The sequence below is a fragment of the Dermacentor andersoni genome, chromosome 3 (genome assembly GCF_023375885.2).
Source record: "Dermacentor andersoni chromosome 3, qqDerAnde1_hic_scaffold, whole genome shotgun sequence".
In the NCBI taxonomy this organism is placed as follows: Eukaryota; Metazoa; Arthropoda; class Arachnida; order Ixodida; family Ixodidae; genus Dermacentor; species Dermacentor andersoni.
The window spans coordinates 139,658,341-139,673,614 of record NC_092816.1 but is presented as its reverse complement, the minus strand read 5'-3'; the positions used below and the strand labels follow the sequence as shown (position 1 = coordinate 139,673,614).

The 15,274-nt window shown below is 53.0% G+C and overlaps 1 protein-coding gene across 3 annotated transcripts in view; it reads right to left on the bottom strand.

Moving 5' to 3' along the window:
• Positions 1–15,274, bottom strand: part of ssh (Protein phosphatase Slingshot) — a 330,763-nt gene that overhangs the window by 77,738 nt on the left and 237,751 nt on the right. The gene's annotated exons all lie outside the window — the stretch shown is intronic.

The following is a 15,274-nucleotide window of genomic DNA, read 5'->3' as shown; positions in this document are numbered from 1 at the left end:
AGTGTGCTGTACCGTGTGGCCTCCAGACGCGGGGGAAGGGGGGCATCGCACGAAATTCAAGCGCGATCGGGTTCTTGAACCACACATTGTTAATCTTTCCTCACTGAGAGATGTAGCGTCCTTTCCGCGTATGCCGAATGTGTACGCGGAAATGTACGTTTCTAAAGAACAAATTTCAAGTGGCATACAGAAGCGCTTGTTCTATCTACTCTCTGCCAGTTTTGGTATTTTGTAGTGCTAAGAATGCGTATGAGGGTCTCAAAATCCAAGTAGCTTAACAGGAGGCACTATTACGCAACGCGTGTGTAAGTGCGCCATGTGTAAGTCGTATCCATGTGCCCTTGACCATCGGGACGTCTTTTTGTGCAGACTGGAACTCCGAAGTACGCCGCGTATATTACGTTCGAGGCCGAATTACTGTCCAAAATTATTGTCCCGCACATCGCACTGTCCGGTCATGCCTCCGTCCACGCTGTGTGAATTACCCGTTGAATTCTATTTAAACATCTATAACCACCCGTATTTAGATTATTATTTTGCGGGTTGGCTTTTCACCACCGTTATGTTATCATCGTCACGGAACAGCGATCGCCAATCAGAAGAAGCTCGTCTTTCGACGCCAGCAAGCACTTTCAAAGTTAGAGCAACGTTGTGTGCCTTAAGCACAAAGCATCGTAGTTCGCTTAGAAATCGCTTTATCAGTTCTCGGTGATGCGTCGGCACGAATATGGCGAAACAGGTCTCTGTATAGGTGTTCTTTCGAAACTTACAAACAGTGTTTCAGGTCGATCGGCTGACGAGATACAAAGTCCCAAAGCTACGCGCTGCACCGCCGATTATAGACGTCGCAGAACATGGCATTGTATCACCAGAATTTCTTTACGTGCGTACAATGTTCGGCACACGAGTTTTTTTGCAGTCCACCACGCTGTAGAGTGCGACGATGGCCGAAAGTAAAACCCGCGGCCTGGTCCTCGGCATCAGAAAGCCGCATCCAAATATAACACGACGTGATCGGCGAGTGGGCCCGCGCACCATCTGCCGCAATGGGTTCAAATTTAGCGACTGTAGCCAGCACGTACGTACATACGGTACACGATGCCCATTTCACAATACACGGTTCTTCTGGCCTCGACGAAATCAAAAGCACCCACAAATTAGTCTATCACGGTCAAATATAGAGCCACCATATAAAGCAATATGACCGAGATGGTCGGGAACTTCTGCCATGGGAACTTTTGAGACAGACAATACCTGAATACCCGGGTCAAGCGGGCAAGTTAAGTGCACTTACGGTGAGTGCACTTCGGGACATTCAATGACGCTTTAGGCTACGCGGTGCTAAAAGGGAGAACAGAGCACACTTGCAGTGAAGAAAAATTGGCAACAGACTAAGATAGGATGTTTTGAAAATGTAGATTAAAAAGAAAAAGAGAACTCCTAGAAAGTGATTGTGTTAAGTCGTATTATAAATAAGAACCCACTTCAATATTTTTTCAACAAAAATGAAAATATTTTTACTATGAGTCAATGCCGGACAAGACGAATGCCTAGCTAATCCATAACAACATGGTAACGTGCGACGACGCGGCATTTGATCGTGCTAGAACAGAATATGAGAAAGTTCTGTTCTGATTGTTTTGTTAAAGGCTGTTCAACAACTAAAATGAACTTAAGTGTCCTTTCTTTATGCATTACATTTTGTACCATTTAAACCGCTGGCGGTGAGGCTAGGCACTCAGCCAGCAAAGTGCGTTCCGTAAACACCCTCGATCCGACCGGAGTGCACTCTTCTGCAAGTGACACTCCACTTGCGACGCTTAGATTTGGCAAAGTGTACTTAAACCGAGTGACACTCTCCATAACTAAACTTGCCCGCTTGGCAAGGGTGTTACTTCGTTCGTTTTTCCGGGTTTTCGCCGACCCTCAAGGGACGCAGTCTATGCTCGGGCGTAAACAAGCTATCTTGTTTTATTTTTAAAGAGATTTTATGCAGTACAAGTACGTTATCAAAGCCCAAGCGTTTGTTACACGGCGTTCTCGTGCATCTGCAAGCGCATTTACTGCATGCGTTCCCTTGAGCGCCGGCCTCTCACGTAACGCGTAGATCGGTGGGCGGGTGACGAATTTTCCACGGGCCGTTACTTGAGCACACAAGCATACCGCTTCCAAAGAACGCTTTCTCTGCATGCACAAGCTAAGCCCTCCGGAGGCTCCTGCGACTAGGCTGCGGCGCGAGAGGAAAATCAACACAGTGCTGCCACTGGATCGACAAAACAGCGCCCGTCCACTAGTACGTATAGCAAACTCGTTCGCGATTTGCAATAACGAGGAAAGTGCTCTTCAAACCGCACTCAAATCGCTTTTCACCAAACGGGCCTTCGGTTTCCTTTGCGACGCTTCGAATCAAAAGCGTTTAAACTCGCATATCGGTCAGGAAGGAAACGTTGCGGCGAGTACAGTAGCAGGCGTAACAAAAATACGGAAGTCACGAAGCGTTCAGCCTAAATCCTCGGTGACGCGGCAGCAACGCAAAGGGTAACTTGCGCTGCGCGCGTCTCTTAACAAATGCAAAAGGACGAAGAAATAATATCCCATTACGAACGCATTTGCTCGGACTCCCGGTTTACGTCAGTCGTCTTAAATCTCCGTAAGTTTCAAAACTGGCCTACCCGCTCTCTCTCTCTCGCTGTCGGAAACGTGCAATTATTCGCCCTTCCGGTAGGCAGCGCCTGGAGCAGCAAGGAAAACGAAGAGCGTGCAAAGAAAACGCGGTCGGCAGGAACAGTTCGCAGCGCCCGCTGAGTCATTCGAAATGTGCAGCTCCAGGGCGAAATCCGCGGTTTCAGGCGGAAACCGCGTGCGTGAGCCTCGAAAGCGTCCTTTATTTCCTTTCGCTCAGGAGCTCATCGTACCGGAACAGAGACGCGCTCTACCGCGTCGCCGGCGCGTTTCCGCGCTCGAAACGCCGACCAAGCGGCGGCCGACTGCTCTGCTCGTGCGGCTTGGTGCACGTGCGGGCGACGGAGGAGCTCGCTATAAAGACGAGTTCGAACAGCTGAGCTGAAAAAAAAAAAAAAACTAGGGACTAAAATAAAGCCAGACAAGGACGTCGCCGTGGTGACTTCCGCAGTCCCTCGTTTTTTTTTTTTTTCAGCTCAGCTGTTCGAGCTCGACTTATATATAGCATTGAACCAAGTACTTAAATAATATCCCGATGCACAGTCGTCCTTCCCGAACTATGAGGATTGCACATGCAGCCCTGATCCCTGTGCAGCGGGAACGGTTTTCCTCTATAGCGAGGTTTCCAAGGAAACCACCATGCAGTTCCAACTCTACAACAACAACAACAACAACAATAATAATAATAATAATATAGTCTAAGGCTTCACGTGCCAAAACCACGATCTGGTTATGAAGCACACCGCAGTGAAAGACTGGATTGACTTTGGTCAACTGCGGTTGTTCAACGTGCACGTGAAAGCACACGAGCGTTCTTCGCACTTCGTCTCCATCGAAATGATGCCGCTGCGGACAAGGTCGAACCCGCGCGCTCGAGCTCAGCAGCGCAACGTCATAGCCCCCGAAATATCGCGGAGGGCATAACGAAGATGACGTCACACCGGCAGACCAATGTCGGCGCCGCAGCTATTAACTTCTCCAAAACTTCTTGCACTACACGGGCGAATTAAGCTATACATGCGATGACGAAGATGCCAAGTGCAGCTACTGGCGCGACACAGAGGGCACCCGGGAATGGGGAACGGACGTCTTTGTGCTGAGCAGTTCACGCGAAACTGTCGGACAAATGCTGCCCCCAATAACATGTGTTCGACTTCAGTGTTCACTATACTCACTCGTCGCCGACTCTTAGAGTTCGCGAGCTCAATCTAACATAAGAGTTAAAACAATTTAATAACATATCCCTACAATTAAAACAATATTCCTTCAGTGCTCTACACGCGCTTCCTCAAACTAAACGCTACAAATAGCCAGCACGCTTTTGTAGCGCACTATCGAGTGCATTCACTATCGAGTGCATTGAGAAGCGCTGGCACAAAATGGTCACTGCATGATATAGCAAGCGATAGGCGGCATGCGCTAAGGTTGCGGGGTACATCCGCATGAAAAGGGCGACAAAGCGAGAAGCACCTAAGGAAGCAGGAAACCACACAAGAGGCGGCCGACCGATAAGCAAAAAAGGGCCGTTATGGTATGGACGATCTTAACGGCCGACAACGCAGCCCCAACCACAGTTTCATGCAATAATTACTGGAGGGAACTGTGGCGCCAGTGTCTACGGCAGCTGCAAGCAGGGCAAGTTCGGCCAGCGTGGAAATGATGGCTATTAAATGGATTTGCCTAAACTTCATCCTTCTGGCTTTAGATGGCTTGGTAACTTTGCAAAGTGATCATTTTTAAGAAGGCACTGCGTTACGCATAACTCAGTAAGCATTATTGAAATTGTCCGACGGCAGGATTCGAACACAGGGCCACTAGCGCACAGACCCGATTTTGAAACCGTTACGCCATGGACGCATGCATCGACAGGCGGGACCAGTGAAATCGGCGATTATTCGCGTTGCTCGCATTACCTTTCGCATTAAAAAGAAAGTATAAATTGCTTCGAAATTCCGGCCAATTTAGGCCCAGATAAAGCGTAATAAACGAAGCCACAAAAACGTCTGTAGCCCCAAGCACGAACATGAGACAAATTCGTGCACTACCCATCATTCCCATGGCGGCTGAACGATCGCGGCGGCAGAGTTCCCCCTATTAATGGCAGGGAAACACTACGGCGTCAACAACCCACGCAGCCGAACGCAAGTGTCCATCGAAATGCACTGTACCAAACTGCTTAAATTTGGAACGAAGTAGCGGAGAGCTTCACATTAATTTTGACTGCACAGTGCTTCGAAGCGCACGAAAGCAACGATATACGGGAGTGTTCTTTGCGCGTCAAAATGCGGCCGCCACCATGCATTATCGGAAAAAAGTAGAGCGCAGCTATATGAACGACGCGACATGAAGACACGAGCAAGCGCTGTTAATGCAGGTGCGAACGCGCGTCGAAGTGCGGCAACGCGTACGCGCGTTTGCAAACGCGCTCGACTTGCACGAACTGCGCGCACATGCGCCGGGCTCGCGCGGCTTTCCTTCGACCACGTGCCGCAAGCGCCAGCGCTGCTCACCGACCGAGGCAGAGCGCCGATCCGCAGTTTGGCCGGCCGCGCTCAAAGCGCGTGCTTCGGTAGAACCTTTTTTTTTTCCATGCAGCCCTTATCATACAGCTGCCTGGCAAGCTTTGATACATACTTGCTGCTAAGAGGGCACACCTTTCTATGTGTGTCCTTTAAGCAGCAAATGTGTGTTAAAGCAGGCGGGAACACGTGGCTTCTAGCTACTCTGTTATTATTATTATTATTATTATTATTATTATTATTATTATTATTATTATTATTATTATTATTATTATTATTCAAAGGAAAGGTACACTGACCGTCTGGCTTCGCAAACATGCTTGCTGTCGTGTATTCGCTCAACGTAAACAGTCCCGAGAGGTTCTGTAGCCCACGGATCACGAACGCACCGTGAATGGCACCACGTGACGCATATGCACGCTACTGAAAACATTTACGGGTTCTTTACTCAACTGAAGTAGGAGAGCAACCCCAGCCACATTAAGCGGATCGGTTGAGAAACATTAAAACGACATGGCAATTTAGACCAATGGTGTTGCCACCATAAAGATTGAAACGAAACTAAATGGTAACAGCAAACGAGTTTCTGCTTTCCATTATTGCTTGCCAAGCCTCCCTCCGTTCGCAAAGTGATTAACCTGTTTGCAATTCCGAAAATGTGACCTACAGCTCGACGGTGTATCTCTCAGTGCGACCGCGCCTTGTTCTTAAGGCTTGAGACCGTAGATCATGCCGTGGCGTTCCCAATTTATCCGTCACCCGGGTTTGTGTGGCGACATAAACAAACGTGCCACCATGTTCGGCTCCGATTTATAGACTTTGGGCAGTCGTTTGGAAGCGCCACGACAAGATATGCCTAAGTTGTCAGCCCATATTCCTCGTCATACATTTGCCTTGAAGGATACACCAACACAAGCGAACTGCCAACAAGCGTCTCTTGATCAGCGTGGGATCCCGCGCAAACGAGAACTGCGCGCTGTGCAACACTGTTGGCCAGCATGATGGAACAAGGTAACCCGACTATACGATACGGGCTGGGCGCATGTAAAGGAACTGCAGCGAAATATGCGGCACGCGATTCGAACAAGCCGCGTCAAGCTCCAAGTATTCGCCCACGTTCTCAGCTTTCGTCAGCGAACGAGCCTTCACGTCTTCGACAGCACAGCGACTGTTGAGATATACGACACGTCGGGCGCGTTCACACACAAGAAGGCCGCACAGGTGTTTTTCCTCATAGCGCGGCCGCCTATTCGCAACGCGAGCCTCGGCAAACAGGAAAATCGGGCCGAGGCTGCATTCAACGCCCCCGCACGGGCGCTGTTCGCTTAATCCAGGCGTGTTCTCACCCGCCTACGAAATACCGCGCACTGCGTGCCGGCGTGCGCGACACCGGCGGCCAAGCTATACGTTTCCCAAGCACTCTATCAGCTGCGGGAGAAGGGATACGCGGAACAGGGAGGAGGGAGGGGAAAGGAGTTCAGGCGGCAAACTTTGTTATACACGGTAGAAAACTTGACTTCTTCGACTGTGCCCTATGCTTTACCGATTCAGGGTAATCTAGGCCAGAATAGTTATTTGACTCTATATTCGAGTTGTTTTCCTTTTCGGGGAATCGCACGTCCGTTAGACCTTAGAGACTAAGACGAAATGCCGCATTCCTTCTTCACGGCTTGGCCGATTCGCCGGGGAAATAAACGAACGGGCGAATCTACGGGGCGCAAGCATAGTAGCGGCTACAGACCTGCGTGCGTTCACTATTGTGCATAGCTTGTTGCGCAGGCGTTGCACCGCGCGGCGATAATTCCCGTAACCCATCGATTAAAACAGTCGTTCAAGCTGTACGGTGCGTCCCTGCAGCGTCGTGTATAATCGAGCGCAATCGAACCGTATGCCGGTGTCTCGAACTGGCGGCAAGACTCGTGCGACGAGGCCGCGCTCGTAATAATCTCATTACTCCTCCTCTCACGCTTCGGCACACCACGCAAAGGTGCAGAGCCGCGCTTGTTCCCCAACGGTTGCGGCGCCCCGGAGTGACGCAGTGCATGCTCTATCCATTGTGCGCTCGGTCGGTGAAGAGGGGGTGTATCACGCGCTTCACGCGCTTCAGGCGCCGCAACCGTTGGGGAACAAGCGCGGCTCTGCACCTTTGCGTGGTGTGCCGAAGCGTGAGAGGAGGAGTAATGAGATTATTACGAGCGCGGCCTCGTCGCACGAGACTTGCCGCCAGTTCGAGACACCGGCATACGCTTCGATTGCGCTCGATTATACGCGACGCTGCAGGGACGCACCGTACAGCTTGAACGACTGTTTTAATCGATGGGTTACGGGAATTATCGCCGCGCGGTGCAACGCCTGCGCAACAAGCTATGCACAATAGTGAACGCACGCAGGTCTGTAGCCGCTACTATGCTTGCGCCCCGTAGATTCGCCCGTTCGTTTATTTCCCCGACGAATCGGCCAAGCCGTGAAGAAGGAATGCGGCATTTCGTCTTAGTCTCTAAGGTCTAACGGACGTGCGATTCCCCGAAAAGGAAAACAACTCGAATATAGAGTCAAATAACTATTCTGGCCTAGATTACCCTGAATCGGTAAAGCATAGGGCACAGTCGAAGAAGTCAAGTTTTCTATGCACAATTTTCTATAGTCAGGCGTTAGCGCAGCTTAACATCCGTTAACACCAACTTCGAGCGGTTCTGGGCGCGTTAAAGGGCAGCGCCTCGTTCTTCTGCTGCACCACCGCCTGCCTCGTGTGCGTGCCAAAACGCAGGCTGAGGGCCCGGCCGGCGGTCTCTATAAATTGGCGCGGTCACGTGCGCACGTTCCGAAGCGGCCGCCGCGCGCGTTGCGCCACACGAGAGCGGCTTTCGTTTACGCAAACGGCCCTGCCCCACGCCTCGCAAGACGCACACAAGCGCGGATACGCGGCGCAGTTGTTTCAGCAGCGCGCTTCGACACCGCTACACGAACAGGCAGAACGCACAAGCGCACCAGAGGCGGCAACACGAGTTGCTTGCGAAAGGCCGCGACACGCGAGCTTTTCTGTTGTGTGCGTGCGTGCGTGCGTGCGTGTGTGTGTGTGTGTGTGTGTGTGTGTGTGTGTGTGTGTGTGTGTGTGTGTGTGTGTGTGTGTGTGTGTGTGTGTGTGTGTGTGTGCGCGCGAGCATTAGTGTGGGCTTTTGCTACTTGCCCAGAGCGAGGCGCGTTGCCCTCGAACTTAGCTGCAGCAGGACGAGGCCCCTGCGAACCCTTTCGGCGCGAAGCCTGCGCGGCTAGCTCACACGCAGCTGTATAACCGCCAGCTCGTCACAGTCGGGGCAACAAAGAGAGGGAACTACAAGCGAGAGCTCCGGACCACTCAAACAGCAAATATAGCGCGCGAGTTTCTTTTGTACCGCTTTTCTTGTCCTCTTAACGAAGCGAGTCACGCGAACGCGATTGAAGCGGCCACAATAGAAGCGCGTATACCGCAACTTCGTTCGACAGGTGGTCCGCGCCGCCCTGACGTAATGGAAAAAGCCCACCGCTACTGAATAGCTACGCGTTAAGGGCGCAAACTACCCGTATTACGTAGCGTCCACAACCGTTACGTTCTACAAAGGAGTACACCATTCGGAAGGATGCTCCCCTGTAGGCGCGACGCTTGGCGCGGAACGAGTCAGCGAGAGCCTCGCGGAGGGACTCGCAATCGCTGTCAACTCCATACACCGCCCACGAGGGCAACTCGCTACACACACACCCCGCAATATAAAGCGGACGCTCACAACGCCGGCAGTCGACGCGCTAGAAGGGGTCGCAGTATAGGCGGTGCACTTGTTGCACCGCGCGCGCGCGGTTCGGCCGGGTCTCCGAGGAGCGGGGGCCCCGCGGGGTAATCGGAGTAATTAAGCCCGCGCGCGCCCACCCAGGCGGAGCGTGCTGCCCCCTTCGTACATAGGCCTGCACGTCCAGCGGCTACCTGTGTTCGCGTGCAGCCACGCTACACGGTGCTGCTGCTGCTGCTGCCGGGATCCCCGCCCCGGCCTCGTTTCTACGCCCTTCCGCAAACACCGTCGAGTTTCGACACACCCGATATACGCGGCGGCGGCGAAAGGCAGCGAGCGTGTGTGCAGGTGGGAAGGCGAGGATCGTAAATTGAGCGCATCGAAGCTTGAGCAACCTCGCTTTCGGACAATTTCCGAACGTTGCGCGTGCGCCTATACATGTACGCGCTAACGCCCCTTCGTGGCACAATTCAATAAGCAGCCTTGCCCCGCACCTGCCACGTACGCGGATCAGTCGCGGAACACGGGCGTCGCCAAACGCCGAGCTCCTGCTACAAGCAATGGTGTAGTGAAAACAACGTTAAGCTTAAGCTGCGCTGCAGATATGTCAGCCCTGCCGAGAGCGAAGAATGTGCGCGTTAAGGAAAACATCACGAGGAGCTATAGGGGAAGGGCCTGCATGCGCGGCTGCCACCTTCAATTTCCCGCATCAGCTCCCTTTGACGCCTTAATACCGAGGCACTGTGAAGCAAGACTACAAAACCGTTTGTTAAATATAAATGAATAAGCACGAAAGCTCAACCCAACGGGTTTCGTAAACATTTCAAGGAAGGGACGGCAGAAGTGTTCCGAGCGGACTGGGGAAGAGGCTTAATCCCGCACTTAACAAAGGGATCGTACAGGCCCCACCGCACACTATTATAGCAGAATGTTCGCTTTTAGTAGAATTGTCCAAGACAACAAAAACGGCGTAGTCGTAGGCTACGTTGTCGATATCAGCGAACAATAGAACTGAGGGCAGGGTGGCCCAACGTTTATGGCCAGCATTCCTCGGTGTCGCCAATATAATGGATGTCATGAAAGCCACGCCCCCTCCACCAAGTGTATACACGACAGTGCGTTTGACTACGCGAAGTCATATACATTTCGCGCATATTACGAAGTGCGGCGGCAGTGCCCGCCGTTCTAGCGGCAAACGATAGAAAACACAACGGGCGAAAGTAAACGTTTCTTGTCAGGAGAACCACCCATTGGTGTTCGCTGCGCCCGAAATAACGAACGAACAGCGAGACCGCACGAAGCTCTGGGAGGAAAACGGGGCCAAGGATATACTACGGCGAGCGACCGTGTCCCCCCCCCCCCCCCTCCCACGTCCGTCAACGGAGACGAAAGGCGAACAGATTGGCGACGCGAGGAGGAGGGCGGGAAGCGTTTCCTGGCGTGGGGACCGCGAAGCGCGACCAGACGACCCAGAGCGCCCGCCGGCGACAGAGACGTCGGCTTCGAGTGACAGCGGTACTGCGCGGCGGCGAACAAGGAGGGGGAGAGAGGACGCACCGTAAGCGGCGGTGGAGGAGGTGGAGACCAGAAGGTGGGGCAGGCGCTCGGGCAAGGCCCACGTTGGAGTTCAGCAGTTCTGTTCGGTGGGCGAAGACAGGCTATAGACATCGTATAGCAAGCATAGCACCAGGCGCAGGGACACGCAGGGACTTTGCCGAGGGCGCGAACCACGACAGACACCTGCAGATACTTCGCTGCACGGGCTCTCGGCGCTCGAATTGGAGATTCAACAGGCTCGCTACGGCGAACAGCCAAACGCACGTCTCACCGCGGGCAAGCATGTCGATCGAAAACTTTGCGAAACGACCGCCATCATCGCGACTCCTGGTGTGTTCGCAAAACGGTGCGAATGTTATACCTCATTCGACGGGGTGCAAAATAACGACGTCGATGATCCGAAAATACGTGAAGCACACGAAAGAACGATCTCTCTAACCTTAACTCAAACAACTGGAAGATACTCCAATACGAGGCGGAACCAACTGAAACGACAGAAGGCTGTCTGCTGAGCAATGCGAGTGTGGGGCCACATCTGGCGGTGTTCCAGAGTTTTCTTTTTATCCTTTTTATCTCTAAAAGAGGCAAAGCGCAGTAGCAATTCACAGAATTACGCACCGTTCCAACCGCAATCGGCAACTACGGAGTATACGATGCAACAGATAGGTGGACCACCTCGTCACGGAAACAGGAGGAGACTGAACCTATGCGAAACGATTCGTAGGCGTTGAGATCGCATCTAGGGTGACCGCCCGGTCCGCGACTCACGGGACTGTCCGTCATTGAGAGCTATTGTCTCGCGCCCCACAAGAGATACGAAGATCTTCGAAAAATGACTTGCATTTCACGCTTTATTATTACTGTTCGGCAGCGCCTTGAGTTCGGCTGCATCTGGCCACCCTGTTTGAGGACGTGTTAGCTGCAAGCACTCTCAAGCTTCCAAAAAAGCCAGCCAGCCGCGCGGTTCACGGCGGCGACGAATGCTTCCGTCGCCAGCTGCGCGCGCCGTCCCCCCTCACCCCCTTGATGTGGGCCCCCCGGTTGAACACGAGCGCGCCTTCGTGTCTTACCACCCACTGGCAGTGGCAACGAAGCAACTTCAGTGCTTGGACTCGCAACGCGAACTAACGTTCAGTGACCTTGCGAAGGTTGTTGCAGGGTTGTAGTTGACATTGGCCATGAACATGGACGAGCTGTATGATGAATTTGCTGGCTGCCGACAGCACATCAGGCGGCTTGTCGCAGCGAAAAAAAAAAAAAAAAAAAAAAAAAGGTTTAGGAAACAAGTGGCGCAGCTTGCTCAAAAGTGCTGCTTTTTCCAAATCTGACCGTAGTGCGCTGTCAGTTGTGCTGAGCCTTCCAGTGACTACCTCTTTCGCGGAGCGACTTCTTTCTTTACACTCGTGACGGGAGGGGAGCTTGGAGCAGTGAACGAAGCCGATGCAGCGCGGATCTGATCAAGGCCAAAACATTGGTAAAGGCAAACTATGAGCAAACCTGCCAGAAGTTCTACCAGTTCGTGTGATCAGACCGAGCCATGCTATAGGCGGTTCGGTCTGACGAGATAAATGACTTGAGAGAGTAAGACAAGCGGCGTCGAATACTTCCCAGGCTCTTAATCAGTAATGTGTGGAAACTAAGCCACAGTTGTTTTGCGAGTGACGATTTTTTTTAGCTGCCAAATTTTTACGTTGATATTATTCACTTTGTTTCGTGTCGGAGCATACTACAGTGATGTATATATAAAATAGTTTTGAACTTCAACTGTTACCGGTTACTCTATTTCCCTGTTTCAGAGATGACAAAATATTGCAAGAGAAAATTTCTCCCCTAAAGCTAAAAAATAATTTACTGTAGTTAATTTCTCATCGTGCTGTGTCAATACACCCATCCCCCCCCCTCCACCTCCGGTCAGCGTGTCCCGCATTGCGTCAGTAAGAAGGTGGTCACCTTACTCGTCTCTAACCCAATTACACCAAACCTCGTTAGAGCAGCTCTCTGCGCAAAGGCAGAAAAAAAGGTTATCAACTGCCGCTGCGACTTCACCGCAGCAATGTCACTTTTTGCGAACATCGTCGCACTACCCTCACAACTGGTTAGCTCGAATCTCGCACGGGGGCAGACGGTGCGTTGTCGTCCAACGACGCGCTCCGTAGAACGTCTATAGTGCGCAGATGAGAAGGCCGACTGCGCTCCTTGGCGGAATTTTCCCAGGAAGCACACGCCGGAATAGCCGAGCTTAGGGCGAAAGCAGGAGGTCTCCATGCGGCGAGATGGAGAGAGAGAGACAAGACAAAGAAAGAGAACAGGACACAGAAAAATAACGGCGCCTGTTTTCGGGAAACCTCGTCGCTTTCCCAACGGACTCGGGTGTCACCGGTCCCGCGCCGGAAGCCGCGACACATGCGCGGGACTCGTACGCAGAATACGAGAAAGCAGCTGCGCGCCCGACGCTTTGCCGGCGCGCGTTTCGCAAGAAGGCGGCAGCGAATTAACAACACACACGGAGCAGCAATCGCGGTGCGCCCCGACGATACAGCGATAACCAGTGCGGTACACTTTCGCGATCGAACGAGAGACGCGAATTTCGAAGCTCGCAGTGCCAAACTTTCTCGTACCCGCATGCGCGCGTCGAACGTACGTTTTTGTTTGGTTTTGTACGGAATACTCGCGGTAAGTGTGTGTACACGTATGAAAAAAATAAAAACAAAGGGCCGTTCAGCTCACATATTCTAAAGGCGCCAATACACTCCGACGTAACGCGCGCGCGCGCGCTCGTCATGGCGACGTTACGTTGGCGAAAACACGACCCTCTACAGTCCGGCGGCATCTGGCGCCGACGCGACCGGCGGCATTCGGCGCGCTCGGACGTCGTCCGGCGCCGAATGCAACCGACTGCATTTCGCGCCGACCGCGCCGAGCAAGTTAGCGCCTAGCGCCCTCTCTCGTCGAGGTAGAGACTCACTACTCGGCAGGCTGAGCCAGAACGATATGGCCTCTTCGCAAGAAAGCGTGCCCGACCTGTGCGGCTCCAGAATCGAAAGGTTTGTGGACGTCGTCCAGCAACACCCGTGTGTCTACGACACCAAAAGAATGGACTACTGGGATGCGGAGCGGGAAAACAACGCGCGGGAGCAGATACGCATGTACTCTGGCCTATTAACAGGAGCGTCAATGCTACGCACGTGTGTGTATACGTCTCGGATATGCTATTCATTCAGCGCCTGTTTGTTTGTCTTGTTTTCCCTGTTTCAGTCGAAGAGTGCCTGAAACTATGGAAGCGGCTGAGGGACCGCTATGCTCGTGAACTGAAAGCCGTTGAAGCGACGAAAAGGAGTGGCAGCGGCTACGTGTCTGTGTTATGTAGAGAGACCTGTTCTTCTTTCGACGCAGACCACGCGACACACGGTCCGATTCGGTGTCCGATCCGGCGTCCGACGCACCGGAACGGCAGCCGGAATCGAGGTGTTTTGCTGTGCCGAAAGGCTGGATCGGACGTCCGGCGTGCGACAAACCGGGCAGATTTTCATCGTCCGACAACCGCACCGTCGTCTGGCCGCAGCCAATGACAGCGCGGCTGGCATGTGACGTTCTCTGACGTTCCCTCCACGGAGGTGGCGCTGGCTGGCCGGTTTCTCGCAGTCTTTTTTTTTTTTTTTTTCTTGCCTGCTGCAGTTTGTTTCCGACACGAAATAGTTACCAGTTCAGTAAAATTATCTCGAACGTGTGCCTGTTATGCAAAGCAGCGCCTAATACACTAACACCAAGCTACTGGCGAGATCGGGAGCCGTGACGCGAGGGCATTTCGCGGGCAGACAGCACACACCGACCGTCTGAGCGAGGCTGCTCGCTTCGCTTACACGTTTGCCCTTCGCAACGACTGCGTCGAGTAAACCAATTGTATTTAATTACGGGCGACCTAAATGTAAAGTGTTAATTGTTTCGGCAAAAATAAGCGCTCTTTGACGAGCTCGCGTTGGATCGCCAGCGCCGTCGGCCGCAGCGTCCGCCTAGCTAGGCCTACCGGCCCTATCACTGGTTGTTGGCGGAGCCGTCAGTAGACAACGCGCCGTTGTGAAGTGTTCCGTCACTCGCAGGGGCATAATTTTATTGACAGTATTCGTGTAAAGCGAAGCAGTGTTGTGCAGAGTTGTTTGTATTGTGTTTCTCGATGTGGATATGAAGTGAAGCTGGGGGGCTGTATCTGGGCGGAGCTTACGCGCTGCTCAATCTTTCGGATGCACGCACCGTGTGCCCCGAATCGTCGCATGCCGCATGCCGGAGCATGTGTCGCCGCACGTCGGATCGGACGCCGAATCGTACCGTGTGTCTCCTGCTTAATTTCGTCTTGCGGAATGTGTCTGCATCCGTGCCATCGCCGAGCTACAGTCCGGTCCGCGGTCGCAATCGCTACAGACAGAGAAAGCGCGCGAAAGATTTGTTTCGATGTTCCACGACAGGCGCCACGGAGCGGCGCGGTGTTCTGCGCATGCGCTACTCCAGCTGCGTCAGCGGCGCGGCGTTGTACTGTAGGGGGACGGATTTACGCCTGACGCGGCGTAGCCGACCTGGCGTGACGTAGCGCAACCACGGCGCGCGCGCGCGCCGGGTCACGTCGAAGTGTATTGGCGCCTTAAGTGCCTGCAAACGTGCTGCACCGCATCTCGGCAACTTCAACGACACTGTGTACGTTACGTCAACGCTACTGCGAGGAAGAGGTGTAGATCACTGTTACCAAATGTCATAGTCCTTTCA